At 60.2% G+C, this 7713-nt stretch overlaps 1 pseudogene; it reads right to left on the bottom strand.

The window, feature by feature from the left end:
- LOC148377101 (18S ribosomal RNA) lies at positions 1-985 on the bottom strand (annotated as a pseudogene; the record flags this gene model as incomplete).
- Between the last annotated feature and the right edge of the window lie 6728 nt (positions 986-7713).

Genomic DNA, 7713 nt, shown 5'->3' with positions numbered 1-7713 from the left:
CCTCTAGCGGCGCAATACGAATGCCCCCGGCCGTCCCTCTCAATCATGGCCCCAGTTCAGGAGGGAAAACCCACAAAATAGAACCGGGGTCCTATTCCATCATTCCTAGCTGCGGTATGCAAGGCGGCGCTGGCCTGCTTTGAACACTCTAATTTTTTCAAAGTAAACGCTTCGGGCCCCGGGCGGGACACCCAGTTAAGGGCATCCCGGGGGCGGACCGAGAGGCAGGGGCTGGGACAGACGGATGCACGCCTCGCGGCGGACCGTCAGCTCGCGTCCCGAGGTCCAACTACGAGCTTTTTAACTGCAGCAACTTTAAGATACGCTATTGGAGCTGGAATTACCGCGGCTGCTGGCACCAGACTTGCCCTCCAATGGGTTCTCGCCCAAGGGTTTGGACTGTGCTCATTCCAATTACAGGGCCTCGAAAGAGTCCTGTATTGTTATTTTTCGTCACTACCTCCCCGTGTCGGGAGTGGGTAATTTGCGCGCCTGCTGCCTTCCTTGGATGTGGTAGCCGTTTCTCAGGCTCCCTCTCCGGAATCGAACCCTGATTCCCCGTTACCCGTTGTCACCATGGTAGGCGCAGAAAGTACCATCGAAAGTTGATAGGGCAGACATTCGAATGAGACGTCGCCGCCGCGGAGGGCCGGCGATCGGCTGGAAGTTATCTAGGGTCACCAAGGGAGGCCGGGCCGGACGCGCGGAGGGCCGCGGCGCGAGCGCCGCGACCCCTTGGCCCGCGCGCCCGGGCACCGCGTGGGTTTTGGGTCTGATAAATGCGCGCGTCCCCGGAGGTCGGCGCTCGTTTGCATGTATTAGCTCTAGAATTGCCACAGTTATCCAAGTAACAGTGGAGCGATCAAAGGAACCATAACTGATTTAATGAGCCATTCGCAGTTTCGCTGTACGGGCCGTGTGCACTTAGACTTGCATGGCTTAATCTTTGAGACAAGCATATGCTACTGGCAGGATCAACCAGGTAGGGGGGCGGTGGGCTGACGCAATTGCCATGCGTAGTTCACCTTGCTCGGCCGAGCGGGGGTCTGCCACGTTCTCCGTTCGCCGACCGCGACAGCGGGGGCATGGTGCCACTGCACAAAGTCTTCGCGAGCCTGGCGGGTGGGGACGCCCTCCGGCCGGCACGGGTCCAAACGGCCTCTGCCTATACCTTCGCCGTAACGAGAGGAGCCGGGCCGCGCTCCGTAAGCGTCTCCGCGGGGAGCAGGTCGCGTCCCGTCGCTGCCTCCGGAGCCGACCTCGCCCGCGCGACGCCGCTTTGTCTGCCGAGCGCTCGTGCTGTGGCCAGATCAGACCCGTAGGACGCTGGCCGGAAGGCGCTGGGGCAGAGCGGATCGCCGCGCGGCGGGACGGTCACGGAACGGTATTGACGGGGAGACGAGCTCGGGGAGAGCGAACTCGGCAACGGGGGTGGCACATCGGTTGGGCTCGAGCAGGCGGCTTAGGAGCAACCGCGAGGGAACACGGCGGGGTCCGGGGGAAGGGCGACGGCCGCCCGCGACTCGTCACGGTGACCCAGGCGGGAAGCTGCGCTCCGTCCGAGTCAGACTCGGTCGTCGCGGCCCGGCTGAGGCTCGCTTGGTCGAGGGGGCGCGGCGCTGTGCCGGCGACTTTGCCCGCGCGAGGCACGTACGCTGTGGTCCGAAGGAAGAAGCGCGCGTCCCGAGTCAGACTCGGGCGCCGCAACCCGACGGTATCTCGCTGCGGCCAGGATGCGGAGTTGAGTCGGCACTGGGGGGATCCGGGAAGGACGAAGGGGCGGCGGCCAACAGTCGCAGCTCGTCGCCGCTGTCACCCAGACGGGAAGCTGCGCCCCGGCCGAGTCAGACTCGGTCGGTGCGGCCCGCTGCGGCCAGCTGGAGAGTGAGCTACGTGCCTGTACCGTGCTCCCGACGAACCGTCCCGGGGGGCTGGTGACGTCGCGCGATCGGCGCTTGATGCTGCGACCGGGAGGGAAGCTGCGCCCCGTCCGAGTCAGACTCGGTCGTTGCGGCCCACCCGAGCCCGCACGCCTCACGCGGAGGGGTCATACGCCCCGGCGGCCACGATAGACGTCCTCCCGCTTCGCGGTGGTCGGGAGGGCTTAGCGGATAGGTGCAGATGCGGGGGCGGCTTCCCGAGATAGCCGTCCCTAGGTTAGGCGAGGGTTTGAGAAACATCTTTCGCGGTAGACCGGCGCGGCCGGCGGACGCCCACGTGGCGTGCCGCGAGTCGGATCGCGCGCTCGGCCTCCGTTGATGGCCGCTAGGTGCGTGCGTGGAATCGGGGCGTCTCGGTCTCGCTGCCGTACGGCTCGCGCTAGGCCTGCGGGGGCGGCGTCGGAGCGCGCGCTCGCGCGGCGGCCGTAGCGCTAGAGGGCGACCCGCAAGTGGGGAGGAACCGTCCACCCAACGCCGGCGCTAGCCGGGGCCGGTGGGGGCCCTACCAAGGCGGGTCATGGTCGCATGTCGGTCGGTCCGGCCTCTGTTTACCGAGGCGGCCGGCACCTCCATCTGCCTTGGATGCCCCGAATCCGCAGACTTTCCTCCGGCCTCAGCTTAACGAGACGGCCGTTGCCTCCATCCTTGGATGTTAACATTCGCAGAGTTTCAGCTCCGGGCTAGGGCGGGTGAAGTCGTCTCGAACCACGTGCCTGAAGGCCGCCTCGCGCCGGATGCAGGCCCCGCTCTGTCGTGCGGTGTGACCGTCCAACGCGGGCATCGCTAGATTAGCCGTGGCCACGATCCTTCCACACCGCGAGCCTTTCGCCCTCGGCCGCTCAGTTCGCGGGCCGCTGATCCCGCTCCATCTCTCCGGCCTGTGTTTAAGGAGGCGGCCGCTCCTCCTTCCTTGGATGGACCATTCGCATATTTTTCGCCCGGCCTGTGTTTAAGGAGGCGGCCGGTAACTCCCTTTCTTGGATGAGACCCAACATTCGCATATTTTTCGCCCGGCCTGTGTTTAAGGAGGCGGCCGGTCCTCCCATTCTGCCAGTGTTCCTTGGACTTTGAATATTTCAAAGTCTTTCCGCCCAACATTCGCATATTTTTCGCCCGGCCTGTGTTTAAGGAGGCGGCCGGTCCTCCCATTCTGCCAGTGTTCCTTGGACTTTGAAAATTTCAAAGTCTTTCCGCTCCGGGCTAGGGCGGGTGAGGTCGTCTCGAACCACGTGCCTGAAGGCCGCCTCGCGCCAGATGCGGCCCCGCTCTGTCGTGCGGTGTGACCGTCCAACGCGGGCATCGCTAGATTAGCCGTGGCCACGATCCTTCCACACCGCGAGCCTTTCGCCCTCGGCCGGTGTCGGTCAACGTGTGGGTGGGGGGGAAGGACGGCTGCCGGGAGCAGACAGCCGTCCCCGGGTGGGGTGTACAGTCCTTCCACCGCGGCCGCCGGGAGCAGACGGCCGTCGAGCGATTCTGCCATTGTTCCTAGGACTTTGTACATTTTAAAGACCCTCCGCGCGGGCCGCTGATCCCGCTCGGTCGCTCCGGCCTGTGTTTAAGGAGGCGGCCGGTCCTCCCATTCTGCCAGTGTTCCTTGGACTTTGAATATTTCAAAGTCTTTTCGCTCCGGGCTAGGGCGGGTGAGGTCGTCTCGAACCACGTGCCTGAAGGCCGCCTCGCGCCGGATGCAGGCCCCGCTCTGTCGTGCGGTGTGACCGTCCAACGCGGGCATCGCTAGATTAGCCGTGGCCACGATCCTTCCACACCGCGAGCCTTTCGCCCTCGGCCGGTGTCGGTCAACGTGTGGGGTGGGGGGGAAGGACGGCTGCCGGGAGCAGACAGCCGTCCCCGGGTGGGGTGTACAGTCCCTTCACCGCGGCCGCCGGGAGCAGACGGCCGTCGAGCGATTCTGCCATTGTCCCTAGGACTTTGTACATTTCAAAGACCCTGCGCGCGGGCCGCTGATCCCGCTCGGTCGCTCCGGCCTGTGTTTAAGGAGGCGGCCGGTCCTCCCATTCTGCCAGTGTTCCTTGGACTTTGAAAAGTCTTTCCGCTCCGGGCTAGGGCGGGTGAGGTCGTCTCGAACCACGTGCCTGAAGGCCGCCTCGCGCCGGATGCAGGCCCCGCTCTGTCGTGCGGTGTGACCGTCCAACGCGGGCATCGCTAGATTAGCCGTGGCCACGATCCTTCCACACCGCGAGCCTTTCGCCCTCGGCTGATGTTCAACCAACGTGTGGGGAGGGGGTTATGGACGGCTGCCGGGAGCAGACAGCCGTCCCCGGGAGGGGAGACTTCACGGCGGCCGCCGGGAGCAGACGGCCGTCGAGAGATTCTGCCAGTGTTCCTTGGACTTTGACTATTTCAAAGTCTTTCCGCTCCGGGCTAGGGCGGGTGAGGTCGTCTCGAACCACGTGCCTGAAGGCCGCCTCGCGCCGGATGCAGGCCCCGCTCTGTCGTGCGGTGTGACCGTCCGACGCGGGCATCGCTAGATTAGCCGTGGCCACGATCCTTCCACACCGCGAGCCTTTCGCCCTCGGCCGGTGTTCGCTCAACGCGCGGGCCGCTGATCCCGCTCCATCTCTCCGGCCTGTGTTTAAGGAGGCGGCCGGTCCTCCCATTCTGCCAGTGTTCCTTGGACTTTGAAAATTTCAAAGTCTTTCCGCTCCGGGCTAGGGCGGGTGAGGTCGTCTCGAGCCACGTGCCTGAAGGCCGCCTCGCGCCGGATGCAGGCCCCGCTCTGTCGTGCGGTGTGACCGTCCAACGCGGGCATCGCTAGATTAGCCGTGGCCACGATCCTTCCACACCGCGAGCCTTTCGCCCTCGGCTGGTGTTCGTCCAACGTGTGGGGAGGGGGTTAAGGACGGCTGCCGGGAGCAGACAGCCGTCCCCGGGAGGGGAGACTTCACGGCGGCCGCCGGGAGCAGACGGCCGTCGAGAGATTCTGCCAGCGTTCCTTGTACTTTGAATATTTCACAGCCGTGCTCGCACTTAGGAAATTTTCGAGCGCTGTGGCACTTAGACATTTTTCGTCAAGCGTGGCACTTAGAAATTTTTCGTCAAGAGAGGCACTTAGACATTTTTCGTCAAGAGTGACACTTAGAAAATTTTTCACTCTCTTTGTGCCTTCCAGGGTGCTGTGCAACCCTGCGTGTTGTGTTCCCACCGAGCAAGGGGCGCTGCTGGCGGCCATGACCAAGCGCTCGGCACCGGGCCCTTTCATTTTGTGGGGTAAATTATGCGCCCCCCATGCTCGTTCTGACTATATTTTGCGAAAGGGGGGTAAATCGTTGATGAGTACGCTGACTAGGGGGACCATTTAGCGTACTCTGGCGCACCTGAAGACCAAAGTTGGTACTGCACCCTCCCCCTGGTACCCCAGCCCCTGGTACCTAAAGAGGGAGAGGCCGAATTTTCGCTTTTTGGGGCCGACCGAGGGAACCAGCCGAGGCGGACACTTTTCGGCTCAAGAGCCGTTGGCACTTAGAAAAAATTCGCACAAGTTGGCAGGGCTACCAGGGGAAGAGGCCGAATTTTCGCTTTTGAAGGCCGACCGCGGGAACCAGCCGAGGCGGACACTTTTCGGCTCAAGAGCCGTTGGCACTTAGAAAATATTTGCCAAACTTGGCTTGACTTCCAGGAGAAGAGGCCGAATTTTCACTTTTGGTGGCCGACCTGGGGAACCAGCCGAGGCGGACACTTTTCGGCTCAAGAGCCGTTGGCACTTAGAAAATATTTGCCAAACTTGGCTTGACTTCCAGGAGAAGAGGCCGAATTTTCACTTTTGGTGGCCGTTATGGGGAACCAGCCGAGGCGGACACTTTTCGGCTCAAGAGCCGTTGGCACTTAGAAAATATTTGCCAAACATGGCTTGACTTCCAGGAGAAGAGGCCGAATTTTCACTTTTGGTGGCCGTTATGGGGAACCAGCCGAGGCGGACACTTTACGCTGGTTGAGTCGTTGGCACTTAGAAAATATTTGCCAAACTTGGCTTGACTTCCAGGAGAAGAGGCCGAATTTTCACTTTTGGTGGCCGACCTGGGGAACCAGCCGAGGCGGACACTTTACGCTGGTTGAGTCGTTGGCACTTAGAAAATATCTGCCAAACTTGGCTTGACTTCCAGGAGAAGAGGCCGAATTTTCACTTTTGGTGACCGACCTGGGGAACCAGCCGAGGCGGACACTTTACGCTGGTTGAGTCGTTGGCACTTAGAAAATATTTGCCAAACTTGGCTTGACTTCCAGGAGAAGAGGCCGAATTTTCACTTTTGGTGGCCGACCTGGGGAACCAGCCGAGGCGGACACTTTACGCTGGTTGAGTCGTTGGCACTTAGAAAATATTCGCCAAACTTGGCAAGACTTCCAGGAGAAGAGGCCGAATTTTCACTTTTGGTGGCCGACCTGGGGAACCAGCCGAGGCGGACACTTTACGCTGGTTGAGTCGTTGGCACTTAGAAAATATTTGCCAAACTTGGCTTGACTTCCAGGAGAAGAGGCCGAATTTTCACTTTTCATGGCCGTTATGGGGAACCAGCCGAGGCGGACACTTTGCGCTGGTTGAGTCGTTGGCACTTAGAAAATATTTGCCAAACTTGGCTTGACTTCCAGGAGAAGAGGCCGAATTTTCACTTTTGGTGGCCGTTATGGGGAACCAGCCGAGGCGGACACTTTAGGCTGGTTGAGTCGTTGGCACTCAGAAAATATTCGCCAAACTTGGCCAGACTTCCAGGAGAAGAGGCCGAATTTTCACTTTTGGTGACCGACCTGGGGAACCAGCCGAGGCGGACACTTTACGCTGGTTGAGTCGTTGGCACTTAGAAAATATTTGCCAAACTTGGCTTGACTTCCAGGAGAAGAGGCCGAATTTTCACTTTTGGTGGCCGACCTGGGGAACCAGCCGAGGCGGACACTTTACGCTGGTTGAGTCGTTGGCACTTAGAAAATATTCGCCAAACTTGGCAAGACTTCCAGGAGAAGAGGCCGAATTTTCACTTTTGGTGGCCGACCTGGGGAACCAGCCGAGGCGGACACTTTACGCTGGTTGAGTCGTTGGCACTTAGAAAATATTTGCCAAACTTGGCTTGACTTCCAGGAGAAGAGGCCGAATTTTCACTTTTCATGGCCGTTATGGGGAACCAGCCGAGGCGGACACTTTGCGCTGGTTGAGTCGTTGGCACTTAGAAAATATTTGCCAAACTTGGCTTGACTTCCAGGAGAAGAGGCCGAATTTTCACTTTTGGTGGCCGTTATGGGGAACCAGCCGAGGCGGACACTTTAGGCTGGTTGAGTCGTTGGCACTCAGAAAATATTCGCCAAACTTGGCCAGACTTCCAGGAGAAGAGGCCGAATTTTCACTTGTGGTACCCGACCTGGGGAACCAGCCGAGGCGGACACTTTAGGCTGGTTGAGTCGTTGGCACTTAGAAAATATTCGCCAAACTTGGCCAGACTTCCAGGAGAAGAGGCCGAATTTTCACTTGTTCTGGCCGTTATGGGGAACCAGCCGAGGCGGACACTTTACGCTGGTTGAGTCGTTGGCACTTAGAAAATATTCGCCAAACTTGGCCAGACTTCCAGGAGAAGAGGCCGAATTTTCACTTGTTCTGGCCGTTATGGGGAACCAGCCGAGGCGGACACTTTACGGCTGTTGAGTCGTTGGCACTTAGAAAATATTCGCCAAACTTGGCCAGACTTCCAGGAGAAGAGGCCGAATTTTCACTTGTTCTGGCCGACCTGGGGAACCAGACGAGGCGGACACATCACCCCGCAAGTGA

This window comes from Syngnathus floridae, unplaced genomic scaffold (assembly GCF_059516105.1).
Source record: "Syngnathus floridae isolate MCC-2025c unplaced genomic scaffold, RoL_Sflo_1.0 HiC_scaffold_375, whole genome shotgun sequence".
NCBI classification, from domain to species: domain Eukaryota; kingdom Metazoa; phylum Chordata; class Actinopteri; order Syngnathiformes; family Syngnathidae; genus Syngnathus; species Syngnathus floridae.
The sequence above is the reverse complement of the archived record's forward strand: the minus strand, read 5'-3'. Positions and strand labels throughout refer to the sequence as shown.